This window comes from Rattus norvegicus, chromosome 18, assembly GCF_036323735.1.
Source record: "Rattus norvegicus strain BN/NHsdMcwi chromosome 18, GRCr8, whole genome shotgun sequence".
NCBI lineage: Eukaryota > Metazoa > Chordata > Mammalia > Rodentia > Muridae > Rattus > Rattus norvegicus.
The window spans coordinates 74,134,634-74,159,376 of NC_086036.1; the positions used below are offsets into that span (position 1 = coordinate 74,134,634).

Below are 24,743 nucleotides of genomic sequence, written 5' to 3' on the forward strand. Positions count from 1 at the left end.
TGGATAAATAAAATAAACATGGATAAATAAAATGCATAAATAAATCATAAGTGAGTCTGATAACAAGGGATGATTGAATCACCATGAGTAAAAGGGCATCCTGTGACATGACGGTCTTAAAATTGAGAAAAGGCTCGAGCAAGAGTAAGAAACTAACGAAGAGACAGAAAGACAGTTTCCAATGTTGCAAAACCAGAAATGGGACAGCCAGGGTACAATTCATGATTCTGGTCTGGTCCCATTCATTATTACAAATATCCCTGAAACATGTGATGTGATTTGACCAGGGTTTCTGGGTTAAAGTCTGTGATGTCACAGTACTGTTCTAATGCTTCTGTAAATTTAGATTTGCTTTAAATAAAATTATATTACGTTTTTTTTAAAAAAATTCTGAGCTTCTCCTTAATGATTGTTAGGGAAAAGCATTTTGCAATACAAATGGCAGCTGATGGTGAAATGCCCATTAAAGGTATTCAGGGAGACAGTTGTCCCAGGTCTTGGGACCTTTGGTCTGTAGCCAACACTGATGATGTATAGCGTGAGTCTGTCACTTGGCTCTTGGTACCAACCCTCATTTGCTAATCCCCCCACAAGAAGAATAGCACAAGCGGAAACATTTTAACTTTGAACGCAGCCTTGCCAGTTGTATTCCTGTGTGGTGCGGAGTGTGTGGGCGGTGGCAAATAGAGGGAAAAGCTGCCAATGGCAGAAACAGGCCCTAACGTATTATATATTCCTTCTCTCTTCCTGCCCCAACTCCACCAAACACGGTGACGTTAGGAAAAGAAAACAGAAAAATTAGCTACCCCCAGGAAACTTCCCAAGTTCTTCTGTGCCAGCAAGAGGGGAAGCCAAGGAAAAGGCATTTCACCCACATGGCCTTCTTGTCAATGGACTCCAGCTGGGTCTCCCACGTTTGAGATATTTATGAGACTCTGGGAAGGGATTCAGAACTGGGGGAAAACTCCAAACCCCGCCTCTCTGAAAAGTATAGCAGTGCTCTAAGGGCTGTGGTTCTGCTCCCAGCTTTCTTACAGGTTTAGCAGCTCCCAGCTTTGGTAGTTGGGACTTAAGATGGCCACCTGACCTTCATGATGACCTGGAAAAATGCCCAGGTGCTTGCACCCCAAAGTTCTACTTAGAGTCTGGAGTGGGGAGCCTGCTTGGATAGGCACAGCATGGACTATAAGAACATCAACTCAGGAGTGGTGCTATGGCATATGTCAGGATTTAATTCCTTTTGGCAGATGATTAGGAAATTTTGTTTATCGGTTAATCCATCAATGGACATTTTGCTATTTAGCTATCATGAATGTGCTGCTGTGAACATTTTTGCACGAGTCTTTGAAATTCACATTAATTAGTAATTGCAAATTACTATTCTCTTATACTAAAACTTTTCCCATTGATCTGTGAAGCAATATGAGAAGTTTGACACTTGACTTACTACCTGGAAATAGCAAGGGTATTGTGTCTTCCTTCTCGGAATGTGGTTTTCACTATCTGGTCTGGGTGGAAAGTTAGCACCCAACCCTGTCTCAGCTAGATATTCAATCAGAGTCACAGAGGTTGGAGAGATTGTGGCAGAGACAAAGGCTTTGACCTTAAAAAGAATGCCATTCAAGTGCTGGCTCCCCTTAAAGCTACGTGGGCCTGGTCTGTGCATTTAACCTCTGTGAGTCTCGTGTTCCTCTACAAAAAATCATTTCTGTGCATAAAAGATCTAATTTTGTGAAAATTAGAAATACATATGTCTATATGTATATTATATACAATTATATATTATATTTTATATATGTATATATAATATGTATGATATACACACATACAAATACACATGCACACACTTTTGACACACTCACAGTTTTGATAGCTGGTACTCAGAACACCAACCTCTCTTTCACGTAGACTTTCACAATGCCCTGGAAACATGTCCAGTTGCTTGAGCCTCAGAGTTCCCCTTAGAGGAACTAAGGAGTTTCATGGAAACGAACAAAACCAGCACTATTTTCTCATCTCCTGCATTAGGCTTAATGCTAAAATGATATAAGCTAGTAGTCAGGTTATTTTCTTACATGATAATTATTGTCATCAACTTCTTACCAATGGAAAGGGTCTATTAGAATTCTGTAGGACTAGTCATGAGCAAATATTTCACTTATCAATAGCTTGAATAAATGGCCACTGAAAGGATTGTCAGAGCACGGCGGTTCCTGGAAGACACCGAGTTCTCAGTATAGGAGGAAGAGGTAAAGAGGCAGTGAGTGTTTTTTTTTAATAACCATCAACATAAGCATTTGAATTCAGGAGAAAAAGAGAAATGCCCAACTGGAATACAAATGAAGCTATTTGCTAGAAGTTAAGTGGAAGGCAGATCTTTATTTATTTGGAGTGAAATATTTCATGCTTCTGTGTGAGGTGTGTTTGTCAACTGCTCCTCACCCCTCCAGTCCTGTAGTCAGCAGCGCAGTCCGCAGACCATGATGAAGTTCCTTGCGTTGCTTTGATCACACTGAACACGTGTATCCCGTGCTGGAGCCACACCTGAAGGGCCTGAGCAGCTGCTGGTGACACCGAAGGTGTCCCAAGAACCTGAGCCCTGAGAGGAGATCTGGAAACCACGATGTCTTTACAGGCAGGATGAGTGGTCGGGAGGTCTAATCACCTCACGGAGATTTGGAGGAAAGACTTGTAGGTCTCCACATGCTTGAAAGCCTTCCACACGGAAAAGGAATAATTTTCGCTCCTTGTTAATTCTTAATTAACCACCTTACTAAATAGGAGCAGCTTTCTCGCAAACGCTGAGTGACGAGTCTTTTTACTGAGGCAGAAAAACAAAACTCTTGGATTGGCTGTCAGAGAGGTTTCAGGGGACGGTTGCAAGCAAGCAGTGCGTAGGTTCGATAACTGTGGCTACATAGCCTTTCCAACTCCAGACTCGATGGTGCGAGCCTCTTGGGGCTTAGATTCGTTGCTGTTCTTGTTGTTCAAGATATTCCATGAGTGGAGGGAGAGGATATGCTAAGCAGGTAGCCCGTAGCAGGGACTGGGTTATAAGTGATGGATTCATAACTGGTTCTTTTTTTGAGGTTTTCAAGACAAGATCTTGCTATCTAGCCCAGCCTGATCATCGATTCCATGATCCTCCTGAATCAGCCTCCCAAACGCTGAGATTACGGTCGTGAGGCTACACCATGCTGGCCTTGGTGTTGTGATTTGGGGAAAGTACTTACTTTCCCTGAGCCTCCCTTTTACATACTGGAGTCTCCTTAGTGTTAAATTACACATGATTTTGAGAAGTGTAATTCTGGAAGTTTCCTGCATTGCAGCAGATTATATGAGAATAAGGAAGGCGGGATTGGGGATACAGGAAGTGTCAAAATGACAGCGGTGTAAAAGGACTGTTGACAGCTCAGGATAGGACAAATAAGAAATGAAGTGAGACAGGTATGTAAGAGGAAGGAATTTTATTTCACAAATAATTTATTGTCTTCACGCAACCCTCCGCTTCATGGTCATCAGCGCAGCACAGGGTGGCCATGAGATGCTTCTAGCAAGATGAGGAAGGGAATTGATAAACCCACATGTGATTTAAATTTCCCCAAGAGAGAGTGACTGAATGAATTTGGACGATCTGAATATGATATTCAGATGAGGAGGGGCTCAGACTGTTGACATTTGGACCTAAGGCTGGATTCTGTTCCCATCGCCTATGAGCTATAAAACTTCAGATCTTGTTTTCTTCTTGGTAAAACCCAACTAAGTGTTGGGACCACAGACAGGAACAAATGGTGAGTGAGGAGGTGACGGGTCACAAGATCAGAATGCTTGGAAGGTTCCTGATCTGATGTCATAACTCTGATTGGCCACTGCTCTGATAGGGTGACCATCAGGGAAATGCTGACCTCTGTGCTTGTAGATCTGGCAAGAGACCTCAGAAGTGGTGAAGGAGAGAACATGTGGGGTGCTTCATAGACAATGTAGAAAAGGCTGGAAGGCTTAGTATGGTTGTGAGCACTCATCTCACTCTCAAGAAACCTCCACTGTCCTTTCTGTAGAGAAGCATGCGCTGACACAAGCTTCCTGTTGAGGACCATCATCCTTTACACAGGTTCTGGCTAAGATGGGCTTCAATGAGGCAAAGACAACTGTTAGTAAATTTTAGCCATGGACTAGAAGATGGGAGCAAGGCATGTTTAGGACCTGGGCTTCCTAGGATCTCTTAATTCCTCTCAAATATAGCTTGAGCTCATATGTGTAAGGACAGCTTTAAATGAATCAGTAGATTAAATGATAATAAAATAATATTATAGTCATCCTGACTAGGTTGAGATGGAATTTCAAAGACAACAACTGCTATGAAGGATATGGGAAAGAGGAACCTATATTCACTACTGTATATACTACACACTAGTATACACTATACTGTATATACTGCATACTAGTATATATTGTGTACTGTATATACTAGTATAGCCAGCTATCATGGAATTCAGTACAGATATTTCTCAAAAAATAAAACAAATGACTCGACTACATACCACTCCTGGGCATATACTCAAAGCCTGTATCCTACAGCAGAAAGGCCTGAAAATACATGTTTATTGTTACATTATTTACAACAGCTAGAAAGTGGAACTAGCCTAGCTGCCCATCAAAAAAATAAGAATGGATAAAGAAAATGTGGGACATTGGCATAGCATAATTTTATTTGGCTATTAAAACATGAAATTTGTAAGAGAATTGATAGAACAGGAAATTATATTAAGCCAGGTAACTCTGAATGGCAAAAGGCATCACGTGTTCTTTATTAATGTGAATTCTAGCTAGGAATGTTTCTAAGTGTGTATATAATGGGGTTAGTGTAGAGGTGGGCCATGAAGCTAGAAAGGTAGACACAGGGGCTGGGGAAAGAGGTGTTGAGGACACTGGGAGAGCTTTAGGATACATGAGATATAAAAACCAAAGAAGGAGTTATGAGAAGAAGTTACGAGAAGTTAAGGAGTAATGAGAGGAGTTACAGGGTAGGTAGGGGGAGGTTTAGAGGGATAGTGGAGGAGAAGAGGACCAGCAAAAACAAACTATGCTTTAAAAATACCACAGTGAAACTGAATATTGTGTACGCGAAGTAAAAAATTACAAGCATTAATAATCGGAAAGAAAACAGATTGAACCACCTTATTAGAAAACAATTGTGCTCTTACAAGGAAACAAGTGTAACTCCAAAACTTTAGAGGTTGGACTTTTCGATTGTTGTTATTTTTTGAAGTGAGTTGAAAAGCTTTATCATAAAAGTGTGTAGAGAAAAATAAAGATTCAGAAATAAGTGTGTGCCGTTCCTTCCGAAAATGAAACCTTGTTTCAGTGCTTCAAACAACAGAATCCTTTACAAAAACCTGATATTTTCCTCCCGAGGCACAGTCATTAGGATTGAGACATTGAAAAATATGTTCTTCTACAGCAACCCCTTCTTAAAGGTATTGCGTGTGATCCAGCCTTTCAGCAAGTTTGGGGTCAGCTTTATAACACAGGGGCTGTCATTGTCACAAATGCTACACTCATAGGGTTCAAAGAGAAGTAAACAGATAAAAAGTACACAGCCAGACAAGTGTAGGTGGAAGCCTTGTGTGTTTGTGCTGGGGTGGGCATGTGGTTGGGTGTTGGTGATAAGTCTACTCTTCTCTGTGCATGACTTGTCGTTCGCTCTGCCTGTGCCAAGAAAGTCATTCAGTAGAGTGGTTAGAATCCTAGCCTATGATCCCACTGTCTATGAGACCCAGAACAGATATTTAGGTCCTCTCAATACTTCATCTTTATCTCTAAAATGAGCGTAACCATACTGACTGTGGCACTCAGTTACTGTAATCCTGACCGCTCTACGGCAGGTGGAAATTGGTAGCATTTTCTTTGCATCTTTAGGATTTGACTGCACTAAAATTGCCTCCTAACCTCCTTCCTTAGCCTTTGTTATGCAACCTCGTTTGATTCATGCATTTTTCTTTACTTCTTTTAAATAATAAGATGTAATTTTTTTTTTTGTCTCTCTTTACGCTACTGGAAACGTTCCTGGCTTCGAGCAGGCCTTCTGTGAATGGTCGTCTAATGATGAATGAGTGAATGAGCCTCCTGACAAGGTGAGGAAGACAGCACTGCCAACTGGACAATGGAGCATTTCTCCCACCGGAAGCTTAGCAGGTGCCAGATCACTTAACTACTCTGATTGTCCCATTCATGGAGCCCTGTATGCACTCGAGGCAGTGATTAAATACTTCAGGCAATTGTTCACTGGATATTTTAAGAAGACTGCTTAATGGCTGGGATATTGGATCCGAGGCTGTGGAACAGACAAAGGTGTCTCCTGTTAATTCCACTGGGACATGCCAATGTCTAGCCTAGGATCTGGTTGTTCTCCCAGTGAACATCACATCTACCTTGTTTGTGGCTTTGTGTATAGGCTAACAAATAATAAAGACAACCACTATGTAAGTGATTATCTATTTTCTACAGTTCCAGGGCCTGTTACTAACTTCTTTTATTTCCTTAGATCCTTTTCCAAAAGTGAATGAAAAATTGAAAAGTGGAGTTCATAGTTTTCAGAGCAGACTATAGGTCAGAGTAAACTCGAAAGAAGAGGAGGGATGTGGAGTGTGTGCCTGCTAAAATTATCTTTTAGCTTAATGTTTGGGCATCTGTTAAAATAAGAAAGTGATTTTTTTTTACAAAGTACATAACATACCCAATAATGTCTAATAGTTTTACTCCTTACAGTGGTATAGAACGTGACTTCTGAATAGGGATGTGGATGGGACACTAGGCTCAGGAACCAGGAGATGTGGAGGAGAGAGAGAACCATTAAGTCAAACATCATTTGTTTTCTTATTTAGCTTAAGCCTGCCCTGCCTTCTTGCACTTATAAGAAATACCTTCAAGAACAAATCACCTTTAAGCTCTCCAGTTGAGTAACCATTAAGAACCTTCTATAGGAAAATTCTAAAGCACTATCATTTTTCAGTGTTTACCCATTTACTCAATCCCAAAATGATAGAATGCTGGTTTAAGTGGATTCCAGACCTTGAAAGTCACTGAAATAACTATGCTTTGTTGGAAATGGATTTTATACTGTGGAAGTTCTTAAATACGAGGAATAGATTTTTGTTTGATAAAGAATGAGATGATAACTCCAGGAAGGTATAGTTTGGTTACCAGTTAGCTGTTACTTCTGGGAAGAGAAGGGACTATGATACATGTGAAGCTTAATCGTGTCCACGAACTCTGTAGCCCACATTTAAGAGCAAGACAATGTAAAAAGCCCTAAGCCAATAACCAAAGTTAGCCAAGAAAACATGTTGAAAGCTGACCCTGCAATCAGCGTACACACACTCCATTCCCGCAGTTAATCTAGAAGCATCCACAGGCGGCCCGATAACTGGTCAGAGAGACTTGTCAGCAAATAGTTTTAGGTTGATTTATGTTCCTCTGTGGGATCCTTGATAAACAAGAAAGATTTCCACCCAAATGATACAAATGGAAATGGTGAGTGGAAACAAGCTTGACTTGTTTATTATTTCAAAAGAAATGCCTTTAATATTTCCCAGTGGAATATGAAGTCAACTATGGGCTTGTCAAATATGCCCCTTTACTGGGTTATGGAATATTTGTTCTATACATCTTTTGTAGAGATATTCTTTCTTTTTGTAGTAGTGGGGTTTAAGCTCAGGGCTTTGTAGGAGTTCTCCCAATGAGCTCCATCCCCAGTTTTTGTTGACAGATTCTATTATGAGGGAATACACAGTTTTGTTTTATGCCTTATTTCCATTTATTGAGATTGTCATACACTTTGTCCTTCATTCTGTTACTACATACAATAATGTTTTTATTGATTTGCAAATGTCGACCCAACCTTGTATGTGAGAGCTCCTTTCTTGCTTCTGACAAATGATCTGTGTGATACTCTGCTGAGAATCTCAAGCAGCATGTAGTTGAGAAACTTTGTGTCTGAGCTCAGCAGTGATATTCAAAGTATTTACATTAGTTCTTAAGTGTTTGGTAGTTCTCAACGATGAAATCATTCTTTGATGAAGATATGTAGTTTTAGCTCAATTTCCCTATGCAACAATGAGCTGTTTAGATATTCAGTTTCTTCATGATCTAATATGTATAGATTATGCTTCTAGGAAGTTATCAACTTCTTCTAGATTGTCCAATTTTTTGGTACATAATTTTTTGTGCTAGTATCTTATGATCCTTTACATTTCTGTGTTGTTAGTTGCAATGTCAGAGAAAGATGAAGTAAGGGGGTGGGGGAAAAGATGAAGTAAAATAGTCTATGCTGTCACATAATCTTAAATGGAGAGAGTGTCAAAGCCCCCCCCCCAAAGTCTGTTAGAACTGATGAATAAATTCAACAAAGGTTTGGGATACAATAGTAACTTATAAAACATTATAAAGCATTTCTAAACATTAATAATGACATTTCTAAAAGGATGGCTTAAGAAAATAAGCCCTTTCATAATAACCCCAAAGAAAAGTACTTAGCTATAATTTAACCCAAGAAATGTGAGATGTATCTTATAAGCACTAGAAAAATTTTGATACAAGAAATTAAAAATGACATAAACAAATGGAAAGATAGCCCACCTTCCTGGATTTGAAGGGTTAATTTTGTTGAATGCCTACATGACCAAGTGCTCCATAGACTCAATGCAATACCTATAAAGGTTTCACTGGAGTTCTTCACAGAAATATTAAAACAATCATAAAATTTACATAGAAACACAGCAGTCCCTAAATATCAAGGGTTATCTTGACCCAAACGAGAAAAGTTGGGGTATCATACTGTTGAACCTCAAAATACTACAAAGCTACAGTAATCAATTCAGGATGGTATAGTCATTTAGATATACTCATAGGCCAGTAGAGTAGGGCAGAGAGCCTACTCATAAACTATGAGTAGCTCATAAACTATGGTCAAATGTTTTTTTATGAATGATGTCAATGGGCAGTTTCTTCAGCAAATGCCAGAAAAGTAGGAACCCGCACACAGAAGAAAAACAGATTTTTTTTTTTGATTCTTTTTTTCGGAGCTGGGGACCGAACCCAGGGCCTTGCGCTTCCTAGGTAAGCGCTCTACCACTGAGCTAAATCCCCAGCCCCAGAAAAACAGATTTTAATCTTAGACTTTATACAAGAGTCCAAGTGGATAAAAAGAATACAATGTAGAGCCTGAAATTACTATGGAAAATGAGGGGGAGGTATCCTCTGATATTGGCAGAAATTTCCTTATTATTTAATATTTTATTAATTGAGAATTTCAAAGAGTATTTTGATCCTTTTTACTACAACTCCTCCCCTTAATTTCTCCCAGATGTACACCTCCCCTCTTTCCTCTAACTTGATGAACTAGAAACCATTTATACTGTCTGTACTCTAGGCTTTTGTGCATGGAACCAACCACTGGAGTGTGGTTGAGCTCCAAGAGTCACAGTCTTAAAGAAAGCTGCTTTTCCTCCCCCAAGAAAGCACCTACTGTCAATAGATCTTCACTTAGGTGCACTAGCTCATGAGTGCCTTCCCACTGCGTGCTAGAATGCTGACTGGCTTGTTCTTGGGAAGGTCTTTAGTGGGAAGCCACAGCAGCTTTGAATTCATGAGTGTGGTCCTTGTACATGTCCAGAAATCACTGTTCTCCTTTTTTCCTCCTATAACTTCTGGATCTTACCATCTTTCTGTTCTTTCTTGTAGGCTGTTTTTTCGAGCCTCAGAGAAAAAGTATGGCATGGATGTTCCACGTTTAACCAAACACTCCACAGCTATATATTTGACAGATTTCTGGGATACAACCCCCCAAATCCCAGACAACAAAAGCAAAAATAGGCAAATAGTGTGGAATCAAACTATTAAGTGTGTGCACAGCAAATGAAAGAATCAATTAATCAGTCTACAAGTCAGACGTCAGATATAGGGCTAACATCTAAAATATAGAAGGAACTCAAACGACTAAATTCCAAGAAAACAAACAAATAAAAATTCCTACTAAAGGTGGAGGAAAATGGGATATCTGTTGTACTCCCTTCTCCTAAGGTTCAGAGAACTTTGTAGATGAGGGGGAAGGAAGACTCTAAGAGTTTGAGGTCAGGAACGCCTGGGAAATGTGTCATTTGTATACATCAGGGCTGTTGCACTCATGAACTATGGTTGTAGCTGCCGGTATATGACACACACAAGATCAAGCTAATAAGTATTTCAGTCTGGGTGGGGTGGGGCAGGGGCTCCTGAGGCCCCACCCCTTGCTGAGCCCCATTGGCAATTGATAGCAAGTAGAAATGGAGAGTACATGACAGGTGTCTGGAAGAAGTTGACAGGAGAAAGCAGTAGATAGGATCAAAATACAACGTATATGTGCATAAAACTCCCAAAGAATAGATAAATAAATGTTTAGACAAGCAAAGGTTTCAAATAGATAGATAGCATACACACACACACACACACACACACACACACACACACACACACACACACCCCAAATGGTAAGTGGATAAAGGAAACAAATCCTCATTATCTTCAATTATCACAGAAATGCAGATTAAAACACCATGATGAGATACCACCTAACCCCTGTCAGATCGGCTATTGTCAAATGATGAACAAGTGTTTTAGAAAGGACGTTTGTGTTATTACAAATTAGTATTTGGAAAACAGCATAGAGCTCCCCCAAAATATTAAAAATAAAATTATCACTTTATCATACAATGACACTACTTCTTAGCACATTTAAATGTTTGATGTCAGCAGATCAAAAGATGCCTAGTCTCTCAAGTTCACCGTAGAATTAGTCACAATAACCAGGCTCAAGAAATAACCAAAGCATCTTTATGAACAGACAGACAAAGTTTTTCAATGCGATATTTACACACAGTGGAACACTGGCCAGCCTTAAACATATAAAATTCTATCTTATCTATACCATTTGCAACAACATGGGATAATTTAAAAGATATCATTCTAGGTGAAATAAGCTAGCAACAGAGAAAAAGCCCATGATTTCATTTACTTAAGATGGTAAAAATGTCAAATTCATGGACATAGAGAATAGACTGGTGGTCATAGAAGCTGGGGTGAGTTGGTCAGGGGCAACAATGTCCAACATATACAGAATTCTACTTATATAGGAGCATGTTGTATTGCACAACAAGATGAATATAGTTAATAATAATGCATTGTATATTTTACAATAGTATAAAATGATAAACATTTGAGGTAATAGGTATTAGTTTTCTTGACTTGATCATTTCATGATATATATTAAAATATGACATTGTGCCTTATTAATAAAGGTAATTGTTATAAATTAAAAACCCAGAAACAACTTGAAATGGAAAAGTTTAGTCTCTCAATAGGCTAACTCTAATTTTGTCTTAATTACTGTCTGTTTCTTTGTACACATTTATATACTAATAGTTTAACAATGTACTTCTTTCTTCCTTGACTCTATATTCAGTATTTTTTTTAAAAAGAACCCCATTAGATGTTTCCAATACATCAGCATGCGGTCCCACATCTGGAAGCAGAGGAATCCCCTTTGGTTCCTAGTCTATCACTCATAGAAAAATATTTATGTGCTTCTGTGCCCCTCACTTGGCCTCTGTATGTCCACAGATCATGTGGATACGGTTGTGATTTCTGTCTGTTCTCCATGCAAGTGCCAAGTATTGTTCTGCACAGTAGCCTTCTCCGATGAAAAGCATGCTATGGAATTCATATTCTTAACTGTCCTCTTGGGGAATATAAACTAGAATGGTATAACTGAAGGCTTAGCATGTCTTCATCTCAATGCATAAATATCTTCGGATCCATGCAAGAGTTGGCCACAAGCCTAGGTACCAGGAAGAAACAGAGGATACTTTCAGTCCTTTTGGTACCATTTCTTCTAATAATGGTAACTCCTGCCACCAAGAATATGAAGGTGAAACTGTTCTTTAGTTCTAAGTGAAAGTCATTTTGCATGGATTTTTTTTAAAGACAGGAGTAAGATGAGATTTCGATTATTCTAGGAATTGTTATTTATTGGAGTCTTCCAAATTGTAGACAGCCTTTAAAATTTAGGTCCAGTTTGGGTAGTGGTAGACTCCTATAGTGCTAGAACTTGGGACACTGAGGCAGGAGACTTGCTTTCAAATCCAGGTCAGCCTGGGATATATAGTGTATCTTGGGTGGCCAGTTTTATGCTAACTCGACACAACATAGAGTCATGTTGGAACAGGGAACCTGAACTGAGAAAATGCCCGTAAAGATTTGCCTGTGGGCAAGCCTATTGTTCATTTTCCTGACTGATGATTAATGTAGAAGAGTCCAGGTCACTGTGGGTGGCACCATCCCTGGGCTGGAGGTCATGGGTCTCATGAGGAATCAGACTAATCAAGCCATAAGGAGCAAGCCAGTGGGCAGCACTCCTCCATGGCCTTGACTCCTGACTCCTTGACTCCATCAGGTCCTGCCTTGACTCCTTTTGATAGTGTGTCTGTGGCATGAAGTGTAAGCTGAAAGGATCACCTTTCTTCCCCAAGTTGCTTTGGTCACGGTGCTCTTGTCACAGCCAAGGAAACCCCACTGAGACACAGTGAGTCCAAGGCCAACTTGGAGTATGGTGTCTCACACTCTATCTTGAACAAACAAACACCCCATTTCTCTAAAAGGAATGAGGTGAATGACTTCCTTCTGTTACAACCCGTCCTCAACCGGGGTGTTACTCTTCTCGTCATTCTTCCCCAGGGCAAAACACGCCACCCAGAGAGATTTCATGAGTGAATTGGTTTCTTGGGGCAAATCACTCTGATTCTTAGTGAGTAATGGTCTCAGCGGCTGACTGTGGAAAGCAAACACAACTTTCTGTATTTTAGAACACATGGTGGAGACAGGTGGGAGACAAAGTCTGCCCTGAATCCCAACTTCTGACTTGTCCCCAGAGTACCTGAAATCTCCACCCATCAGACTTCAGAGATTTAAAAAAAAAATCTAAATATAGGCGGGCTTTTGATTGGGGGAGATAACGTAATTGTGAACTAATTTGTGCATTCAGTTGCTTGCTCAGAGATTTCCACCGTGTAGCTTGTGGTTTGAATACGAAATGCCTTCCATAGCCTCATGTGTTGAACACTTGGTCCCCAGCTGGTCGTACCATTTTGAGAGGCTCTGAAAACTTTTTTAAAATTAATTTTTAAGATTAGCATACAAAGTAATGAGTTTCATCATGGTATGTTCATACATATGTGTTACTATACTTTGTCCTCATGTGTCCCCTCCCTCACTGCCCTCAGACATCCCCTCCCCCACCAGCTGCCTCCCGTTCTTTTCCCAGTTAGTTCCCCTTCTGCTCTCCTATCCCACGCATTCCGTCCTTCCTTGCAGTTCCCCACCTCCTCAGATGTATTTCTTCCCTCTCACGATCACCTTTCTGGGTTTTTTGACCTAGAGACACATGCATATACATGCATGTGTAATTTTAAAACATGCCATTTTAAATCTGGGTTCTGAATACTTAAAAAAAAAACCATGGTATTTGTTTTGCTGATTCTAGCTTATTTTGCTTAACATAATGATTTCCAGTTGCATTCAATTTTCCTGAAAACATTTCATTTTTCCTTACAGCTGCATAAAGTTCCGATGTGTATATTTACCACATTTTCTTTATCCATCTGTCTCTTGATGGACATCTAGACTGATTCCATTTCCTGGATATTGGGACTAGAGCAACTATAAATATGGATGTGAGCATATCTCTGTAATTTGTTGATTAGAGTCCTTAGAGTATATATAGCCAAGAGTGACATAGATGGGTTTTATGGTAGCTCTATTTCCTTTCTGGTTTTTTGTTTGTTTTTTGTTTATTTGGGTATTTTTTTTTTACTTCTTTGAAGAAGAAGGTTCTTTATACTTTATGGGATAGGGTCTAGTTGGAGAAAGTAGTTTATTTGGGGGATGCCTTTGAAGGTTGCACTGGTAGCCCATTTTGTTCTCAGTTCAGGTCTATTTCTTGCCTGCTTTGAAGTCAATGGCCTCTTTCATGCATTCTCATCAACATAGTGGTTTTTGACCATAATGTGGCTAGAAAAATGAAGCCAAATAACCATGGACTGGATATCCAAAAATACGAGGCAAAATAAACCTGTCCTTCTTTCAAGTTATTTATGTCAGGCATTTTGTCACAGAGATGCGACAGTAAGTAAGACGCTCTGCTTACAGTGTATGAGGCATTCCTCTGGACAGTTTCTGGGCTGGTGTGAAGTAGAACTAGACACTGATCTTGCTTTCTAGGGTGTGGCGGATATTAGTTGTCTCCATCCATGTCTGCTACCTCCTCCCTTTGGGGAGGGTGAGAGGGTGAATTCCCTGGAGGTTTTTGCTCCTTCTCCGTGTTGCAGGGCAGGTGACTGGTTCTATCTAGCAAGTGGAGGCCAGAGTCACGTGTGTTACTCTCACAATAAAACATGTCAGTGCCTACGAATCCCTCCAGACCAATTTCTTTTTGCATGGTTAGCAAGAAAGTATGAGTTCGTAGCTACTCCATTAGTGATGGCCATGACCAAGACTCAACTGATGGGACAAATTGATCACCCCGTGTATAGGGGTGTCAGTGAAGGCCCAATGCAAGACAGGAAGGGGAATAGGCTCAGGGTAGGGAAAACAGTGCTGCAGATGCTAGCATTTCAGAAACAGTTTGAGCTTGGGTCTGGAAGTCAAGTTGACACTCATACGATGCTCATGCATGCAGACTAATTCTGATTGAATCACACTATTGTGCTACAAAATAAGTTGCTACTTATGGTTTATTGTGTGCCTGATTATATACAAAAATGTTTGAATGCATTCTGACCTGAGAGCTTGGTATTCCCATCATCTCCCCTCTACAGGCAGGGAAAGTCATGTGGTTAGTGTCTAAGACAGTTGATGTCATTGAAGAGTCAAACTGCAACCAGAATCCAGGGTTCCTACTCGCCCCAGACCTTACTGGGAGTTGGTACATTGGAAACTGTAGAGTGGAGAGAGTTTGGGGTACATGTTAGCAGGATTCGGTTTATCTGTTAGTGAAGTCTTCCCATTGCTATAGAGCATGGAGCAAGACTTGAGGAGAGAATTTTGCAAGCTGAGTCATAATGAAATGGCAAGGGACCGAGGGAACGCTTAGGCCCATTAGGGGGCACCATGGGCCTTCAGACTGAAATGTGTGTTTGGCTCTGTTTTTCTTCCCCAAACTCTTCTGGGGTCTTTGAATTTGAAGGAAACATTTCAGAAAACAGAGTTCCAACTTTAGAAATCACAAAAACAGAGCATGTCACCAGCCTGTCACCAATCCTCCCCCTCCCCTTCCCGTTTTATTGCCCTTTCCCCTCTATCTGTGGGTTTAGGATATGAAATTTCCATGAGACATTTGACCCTTCACTTTGGTTTTTAAAAGCCAGCCACAAGTAGTTTCCAGCTGTGTTTTTTTGAATCAACTCCAGCTAGGCAGATGTCGCTCTTCATCTAGGCCTCCTCATTTAGCCCGGGATAACTCAGCGCGTCACTTTCACCTCCAGTTGTTGGTGAATGAGATTTCCATGCTGATCAGAAGGATTCTTGCATGTCAAATACAGCTTTCCACTCTGCACCCCTAAACTATCTCATGGCTACCTTGAACAGAGACCTTAAGCCCCTTGAGTGAGTCTTTCTATTTTGCCCATGTTACTTGATTCAGCCCCAGGGAACTGGTGGTAGCGAGCCGGAGTTCTCAGCTCCTCTAAGCCTGTTTTGTTTCATTTTTTTGATGCCACTAGCTGAATGGATACGTGTCTACCCTCTTACTTTTCTGTGTAACTCTAAGTGGTCCTAATTTCAGTGTTGTCATTTTTGATCCCTTCGTCTTTCAGAGCCAAGGACTCTGAAGGATTTTAAGTCAGTCCTAGGTTCACATCATGGCTCTGGAATTTTGGCTAAGATATCTTTAATGAGTCACTTAAACTGCTCTGGAAACGTGGATACAATAATGGCAACCATGTCCAGTTATGTGAGAATTAGTGACAAAATATCCAGCACTTGATACACATCGGGGAGACACTGCATACGTTTTTCTAACCCCAACTCTCCATCTATTTTGTTTCTAGGCCTCTCTAAAAACCACCTTCTAGGTCTCATCTTTGTCTTGTCCCTACTGTGTCTCTTTATTTGTACATTTGAAACCAGTACCTCAGCAGCCTAGGAAGAGAGGCCGAACTGAGTTTCTCAGTGTTGCATGCCAAAGGAAATTACCTTGCTGTGGAGTTAACGTAGCCCTGCTCCACTGGTGTGCAGCCCATAATTCCTGCACTCAGAAGCTTATCAAGTTTTGGGGAATTTGGTAGCACTAATCAAACATTTGCTGTGTAGCACCTGGAACTGGCGTGTACTTTAAGATAACGTCTGGCTTCAGATTGCATGCTAGTGATTAGAGCTGTGAATTAGCCCCACTTCGTGCTTACAGGTTTCCTCGACCCACTTAGAGCATCAGAGCCAATTTCGGCAGGCAGATGTTTTCCAGTTTCCCTTTTCATCTCTGAGGAGAACCATTACAATATCCCAATGTTCTCCTGCCGTCCAAGTAGTCCCATTTAGCTTGTGTATTTTAGTTCATCGATAATCAAAAGGCAGGAGAAGCTGTTCCTCTCTGCACTTAGGGCCCACCATGTTGGGACTTGTGCAAACTTTTCCCGTCAGTGGTGTCAAGTCACTGTGGAATTTTCACCTAACTGGGGCCAATTGATCATCTGAGTGTGCAGTTGTGTGCCTGGCTCTCGGCAGTACACACACATGCACACACCCTCTGAGTCTTCATTTTTCTCGTCCATCTCCATTTGCAAGACTGGTCTGTTAGGGGCAACCTGGCAGCCTCTAGGCAGCAGGAGGGTGGGTCAGGGGTTGGAGACGCAGTACCTCTTTGGGCAGTTGGCTACATACCATCCAGCAGAGGGCAGCTGTGCCTAAGAGTGGAGGCTAAGAGAGGTTGACAATTATGTTGGGACATCTTCCAAACCTCCAAGGAAGTAGGCAATGCTTCCCCAGTGGAGTCAACAGGGTCATTTCTACTGAAGAACATACAACGTTTCTGGAAGTTTTTTAGTCTGCAAAGTTCTGGTCCATTCACCTAGCAGGAAAAGAATTTGGTCATGCCCCACCTTACCCAGGTCGTACCTATATAAGCATGTCCCATGCCTATAAGCAATTCTTGTCCCTCTGTGCTCAATGTAGGGGCCTTCCTTGGTTGTTAAATTTGTTCATCATCTAGGGATTTCCCCTCTTTATTGGCCCCTCTGAAGTCATTCCCGCAGATGAATTGCAGATCCACCTCATCCATTGTCTCACCCCTTGTCACCCTCAGGGTTCCCTCAGAGGCTGCAGGAAGGAAAGTGAAGGAAATCCAAGGGTTCAGATGAAAAGAAAATGAAAAAGCCTGCCTGGGCAAGTAGAGTCCAGAGCAGCCATCCAAGTCTATTTTCTCAGTTACATTCATGTAACATCTAGCTGGGGTAATGGTTTAGCATGTAGCAGTGTGTGGGAAGATTAGGCCTGGACCGAAGCTCTAAATTGGGTTGAGGTCATATCAGAGGACATGAGGCTAGTTGAAGAGCTCGAAGCTGTACAGTGCCAGAGATGTGAGAGCTTAAGAATACAAAGAAACTGTAGATAAGATGTCTCCATGGACTGGGTGACTTTTATGCCAATTCAATTTTCAGCATTGAAAATTCTCCAATTGTATAGCATTTTGAGATGCCTCTGACTATTGAGTTTTGTGTGGTCACTGTTCTAGTTCTCATCTGTTGTGACAAACACCTTGATCAAAAGCAATGTATGGGAAAAAAGGGTTGATTTCTTCTTATAATTTCTTATCATAGTCTACTGTGGGGGGATTCTGCATCCTCCCTTGCCCACTGGCTTGCTCTCTGTCTTGTGTTCAGCTAGCTTCCATGTGCATTCAAAGTCCACTTGCTTAGGGAATAGAGCCACTTTGAGTAGGCTGTACCCTCTTACATCAATCATCAATCAAGACAACCCCTTAAAGACATGGCCACAGAGCAACCTGATATGGGTAATCTCTTAATTGAAACTCCCTTAGATGATTCCAGGATGTGTCAGGTTGACATCTGAAGCTCGATCGTATGATCGGTATGTTTCATTGTGTTTTCTCAGATTTATATTCACAGGTTACATAGATGCTCTAGGACAGTGGTTCTCAACCTGTGGGTTTGCAACCCCCTTGAGGGTCGAGTGACCACTTTCATGCGGTCACATATCAGAATTCTGCATATCAGATATTTGCATTATGACCCAAAGCAGTAGCAAAATTATAGTTATGAAGTAGCAACAAAAATAATTTTATGGTTGGGGATCACTACAATATGAGGAACTGTATTAAAAGGTCTCCACATTGGGAAGGTTGAGAATCACAGCTCTAGGAAGGTTGGAATACCATGGGATTATGGAGAAGCAATGCCTCTGAGTCAAGAGACTTTCCTATTGGTCCTAGTTTTCTCACTAATTCATTGGATTAAGTTGAGTAAATCACTTTCTTTCTTTGACCTCTAGTTTGCTTTTCAGTCACAGAAGGCAAAGTGTAGCACAAATCAAGCCAGGAAGTCTCTGCCCATAGCTTATTATGCTACTAAATCACTGGAATCTTTCCTATTGACATGCGTATAGAATTCTTTTCCACTAAGCATTTGAGAGTTCAGTATCAACCAAACAGATGGACTTCTTGGGGAGGAAAATTTTCCTTTGTTCTTTTCTATTCTATTTTGGGAGCAAGGTCTTACCGTGTGACCAATACAGGCCTTAAGCTTACAATTTTTCTACTTCAGGCTTATAAATGCTGGAGTTATAAGTATGTGATGTCTTGCCTGACTAAATAGAATTTTTCATAGTTTATTAAAACTCTTGACCATCACTGGACTGTACAGTCCTGAAGGCTGTTTGCAGTCCTAATGTAAACCCACCCTAGCTACTATAGTTATAGATACACACAATTGTTTATTTGTGATGGAATTAAGTCTTAAAAATCCCATGGTGAGGTGAAAATGCTGTAAGTTGATAAGGCATTTAATATAGTTGGACCCTACACCCTCACTACCTTACCATTAATTCATGATGTGACAGGAGCATGCAAGCTCTCTTAGTTGTGACTCAGTATCCTCAGCACAAACCATTCCCCTTCAGTCCAGGCCTAGCCAGGAGGTATTAAGCATACGCCCTTGCTGAGTCAGACTCAGGATCCTCACATATGTTTTCCCTCCAGTTGGACCCTCTAAGCTTACACCTAGGGAGGAGCTCCATTCGTTGTCTCCCTTGTTTAGTCTTACCCTTACCTCATACCATCCATCTGTCCCACCCTTCTAGGCACAGGCCCAGGTAGTAATCCCCTCTACACACCACCTTGCTGAGTCTGACCCCACACTGCCTATCTATCCCGTCCCTCTATGCCAGTCTTGAGCCATATTTGCGAATTCTGTCCAGGATGCTGATTTATTTCCTTTCTTCACCTTGCCCACATCCAGACACAGGCCCAGCTAGGAACGTATCCAAGTGTTCTGTTATTGAGTTTAACCCAGACTCTAATCCCATACTGCCCATCCATACAACTCCTTTAGGGCCAGGCTGGAGCTATATCAGGGAGCTTTCATGACCTGAACTGAGTTCTAAGCCCAGGCTTAGGCCTATGTGCTGTTTCAAAGAGATTACCTGGGACTTTGCCCCTTACAGCCTTTCCATATTTAGACCAAGATGGAGAATTGCACCACAGGACTCTCTTAGACTCTATACAAGCAATTTCATGAATGAAAAATTATAAGTACACACACACACACACACACACACACACACACACACACACACATAGAATAAAGAAACTTTGGAAATCCATGAAAAGAAAGTCAAAGACCACATTTATGAATTATAAGTCTAGAAGGAGAAGAATCACAGGTCAATGGCATAAACCAGATCTTAATGACTTCATAGAAGAAAACTTCCCAACGTTAATGAAAGATATACATACACAGATGTAAGAGAAACACAGAAAACAAAATATGCAGTATTCAAAAATTCATTCTCACCTGCATATTATAATTAAAATACTAAATATAGAGACCAAAGGAAAGGTATTGAAAGCTTCAACACAAAATCGCAGCTCACATATAAAGGAAAATTCATTAGAATAACTGTTAATTTCTCAATGAAAACTTTATAAGTCAAAGGTGTTTGGAACAATGTACTCCTTGTTCTAAAAGACCACACACACCAGACTACTTTACCCAACAAAACTATCTGCTGTAGTTTAAGAAGAAAGAACTTTCCATGACACAAATAGGCTAAAATAACTCACGTTCACTAAACCAGGCTTGCAGAGAACACTGAAGGGCGTATTTCAGACTGAAGAGAAGAATAAACCTAACTAAAAGGCTACATCCACACAATGTTATAATTGTTGAAGTATATAACAGTGATGAATAAATCACAAGCAAACTCTACCCATGAAATAAACGAACAACAAAATTACAGCAATCAGCAAAAACAATTCAATAATAACTTAAAATTTGAATAACCTTTATGCCTCAATCAAGAAACCATGCTTAATTCGATGGAGTGAAAAACAAAATCTACTTTTTTCTGTCTTCAGGAAACTTATTCCAAAGTTTCCTAAACCACCAAAGTTAGACTAAGAAGAGATAAATTTAAACGAATACAACGAATAAGATCAAAATAGCAACAAAAATACTTCTGACTTGAAAAATGCCATATCCACAGCAGAATCCTGCTAGGCTTTCTTCAAAGAAGATTCTTAAAGATAGAAAGCAAAGAGTCCCTTTAAACTCATTCTATGAAGTTAGTTTTAATCATTCCAAAATCAGGTTAAAAACCCAACAACAACAACAACAACAACAACAACAACAACAACAACAAAAGACTGTGGGTCAGCTTCTCTCATGAACATAAGTGCAAAAATCTCCAATAAAATACTTATAAACCACATACAGGTATAAATAAAAAAAGATAGTTTATCACGATCAAGTTGTCTTTAATGAAGAGATATAGGATGGTTCAACATCACTCAATCAATTTACCAACCAATCATAAAATGGACTTACAAATAAAAATCATATGAAGAAAAGACCTTTGATAATATTAAAAATGTCTTCATATAAATCTTAGAACTGGAACTGGGGGAAACATACTTCAACATACTAAAGACTATAAGACAAATGCACTGTGAAAATCATCCTAAATAGAGAAAAACTTGCAGCATTAAAATCAGTAGCAAGACATAGCTTTCCCTTTCCTGGCTCCCTTTCAATGAAGTATTTAAAGCACTAGATGGAGAAATAAGGCAGGAGAACAAAATTAAAGGAATACAAAATTGGAAAATAGAAAGTCAAATTACCCCTATTTTTAGACGATCTGACAGTACACGAGATCCTAAAAATTTCACCAGAAAACTTTCAGAAATGATCAACACATTGAGCAAAATTTCAGGATACGAAATCAGCTTACACCAATGGCAGCGATAAAGAGAAATAAGCCTAACCAAGAAAGTTAAGAGCCTCATCATTGAAACATTTAAATCCCTAAATAAGTTGAATAAGGCTACAGATGAATGAGAAGACCACCTGAGATCTCATGAATTGATAGATTAGTAGTATGAAGATGACCATCTTACCAAAAGCTATTTATAGATTCAACACAATTATAGGAAAAAAAAAACTCCCAAGACATTTTTTTCACACAGAAATAAAAAATAAAATCCTAAAATTCATGTAAAAGCAGAAAAGATCCTCAATGACCTCAGCAATCCTGAGCAAAGGAATAATGCTGAAGACTGAATTAGCACATATGATCTCAAGCTATATTACAAAGCTGTAGTAATAAAAACAGTGTGGCACTGGCACAAAAACAGAAATGTGGATTAGCGGAAAAAGAAAAGACAAATAGTAGCACACAACAATATGTCTATCCTACAGTTAATAAAAATGCAAATCAATACACATGAGAGGAGAAAGACAACATCTTTGGCAACACCTTTGTCTTGGGAAATATGGATGTCTATATATCAAAGTATGAAACTAGACCTATATCTATCACCTGAACAAAAATCAGTTTCAAACATCAAAACTCTTAATGTGTAGGTTGTCATGTTGAAATTATCAGAAGAAACCATAAAATGTCAGGCAATTTATTGATTATTCATATTGGAAAACTTTTGTCCACACAGTGCTGTGGCGTACTGGTTGCTTATTCATGCTATCACGTAGTTGGTAAGGAGTTCTTAGCACTATATGGCTGGTGGGGATCTAGCTTCCTGTTGACTGACACCTCCAGACGATGATGTTATCACATTGCTTCCCTGGGGAATGATCAGCATTTGCAGTTCAAAGTTGTCCAAAGGTATATCTCTCTCATAACTTCTGAAAGTGGAAAAAATATGTCTAAGAGTTAAAAATTATGGGCCATATACAATGCACATTGATATCTTATTTCAAAAGTTACTTGGAATATAAAAAGAGATATCTGAGGGTTAGTAAATGTTCCTTAGTAATGGAGAGCTTGGCTTCTAGGAGCAAGACTCTGGTTTTAATATTTATCATCCAAAATACTATAAAAAATGTGAAAATATTGGTAACATTTAATTAGAAGTGTTTACTATGTGCTTACTAAGTACCAAAAGTTTTTATATTTTGATAGACAATATTGGCCTAAGATACAAGTATTTCAGATACTAATTATAATTGACTTAAATATATTCTTTTTAACTATGGGGCACATGATTCCTATAATACATGGTAGGACATGTGCAGATCCTGAAGTATGAGTTAAATACTGTGGAGAATCAGGGAGGCTAAATGGTGACAATGTATATTACAGATCACTTTGTGACATCAGTCATATAGGTTAATACTAACATAAATGCTAATTCTTTAGGAAGTCTTCTTTTGTGCCTTCAGGTAGAATAAAATCCCACTATCGTACATCCTACTTCAGTACACTCTCACTAAATTCTGCCATGAGATGCTTTTGTTTTGTTAAAAAAAAGAAAAAGTTCTTTTAAATCAAATTATTTTTTTAATTTCTCTTCATATCTTCTGCATTTAGCCTATGCTATTTCCAAATTTTACTTGCACTGAGTTTAAATTTTGTCTCCAGGCAATCTGTCTCACAAAGGGCATATATTTTGGATAATGAAGGGTCACTGAGAGCTCTATCTAAGGCACAAAAGAGCAGGATGAAAGAAGATGCTGACTGACAGGCATAAGCCTTCAGGTGAGTAGCTCAGAGTCTAGAGCACAGGGAATATGTCAGACCCATTACTGTGTATTTGTGGCCTTCTCAGTTTGGATTGACTGTGGTCAAGAGACAGCAGGAAATAAATTCAACAGCTCTACCCCTTTATGACCCATAATTTTTAAAATATATAACAACAGGTTTAGGCAAGGAAATGTTTAATGTTATACAGACCTAATACCCAATAGTATTTTAACTAAAAAAAAACTATATTTTTTATTAAGCAAATATATGCTAATTATCACTATCTAATTGAACTGTACTAGAAGACTGGTACAGACCTGACGTGATTTTTCTTACCAGTGAGACCAGGAGAGCGAGTGGAAAAGATGATCCACTGACTATCAAGTGCAGAGGACTGGCGAGTTTATTGGGAGAGTTAAAGAGCAGATCCCGGACGTACCCTATGAAACTACAGGTAAGATTTTAGTAGGATGGCATTCTAACAAGGCTGAGGAAAAAATCCAGAAACCTAGAAAGGTTAAATCCTAGAAAGTAAAGGTAGCCAAGAAGTTTCACATGTATCGAGCATTGTTGGGGCTGACAAAATAGTGTAATAAACACTGTCCAATTTGATTTCCAGTGCCAGGTAAAGAGTTGTTATTACTGTTGTGGAGAGGGTATAATCCATGGTGGTTAAAAATAATGAGGTCAAGTAACAGCAACAAAGGAAAGCTGTTGCCATGGAGTAGCGCTGTTGACCAGTCTGTGTTACCTCCCTCGGAGCAGAGCCAAACTAGAAAGCTTCTCGATCGGCTGGCGAGATGCTCAGAAGGTAATGATGCTTGTAGCCAAACCTGAAAACCTGAGTTTGGTTTCTTAAACCCATGATAGAAGGGAAAATCTGCTCCTGTAAGTGATCTGCCTACCTCCACATGGGCATGCACCCTTCCTAGGCAAATGGATAGATAAGTAAATGTAAAATGTGAACTCTCTCTCAGCTGGTGGTCTAAAAACTGCATGTGTGTGTACCTATAAAAGGGGACTGAGCGCAAATAAAACTATTCCAAAGAGTGAACTACAGGAAGAACTTGAGAAATCCACAAAGCAGGTAGGAGGGCATCAGAGAAGTGCAGAGAAAAGATGGTGACATATCAATAAGTAAGGCAAACACAGCTCTAGGGAGGCAGCTCTCTGGTGGATTGAGAGTAGGCAGAAACTGTTCCTAACTGTTTTCTGCTTTTGAGTGGTTCTAGGGGATTGAACTGCCAGGAGTAGGCTGCTCAATAAAACCAGAATAGATATCTAAACTAGCAGATGTACATTATAATACAGAAACACAAGAACCCCCTTCCCCTACAAAAAGTAGGGCACAGGACTCCTCTAAATGATCATAACTTTTCAATGACTAAAATCAAAGGCTACTGAAATATGTAAACTGTGAGACGAAGAATGCAACTGTTACTAGGGAG

At 39.9% G+C, this 24,743-nt stretch overlaps 1 protein-coding gene and 1 long non-coding RNA gene across 4 annotated transcripts in view; one reads left to right on the forward strand and one right to left on the reverse strand.

Annotated features, from left to right (window-relative positions):
- Slc14a2 (solute carrier family 14 member 2) overlaps positions 1–24,743 on the reverse strand; it is a 426,972-nt gene that overhangs the window by 247,059 nt on the left and 155,170 nt on the right.
- The window catches only part of LOC102553338 (uncharacterized), a 30,457-nt gene continuing 9,585 nt past the window's right edge, over positions 3,872–24,743 (forward strand). Inside the window, exons 1-4 of one of the 2 annotated variants that reach the window (XR_001842144.3) lie at positions 3,872–4,111; positions 6,081–6,195; positions 23,194–23,310; positions 23,635–23,749. This is a non-coding gene — a long non-coding RNA (uncharacterized LOC102553338). The remainder of the gene's footprint in view (positions 4,112–6,080; positions 6,196–23,193; positions 23,311–23,634; positions 23,750–24,743) is intronic. The other variant, XR_361514.5, reaches the window with a different exon arrangement.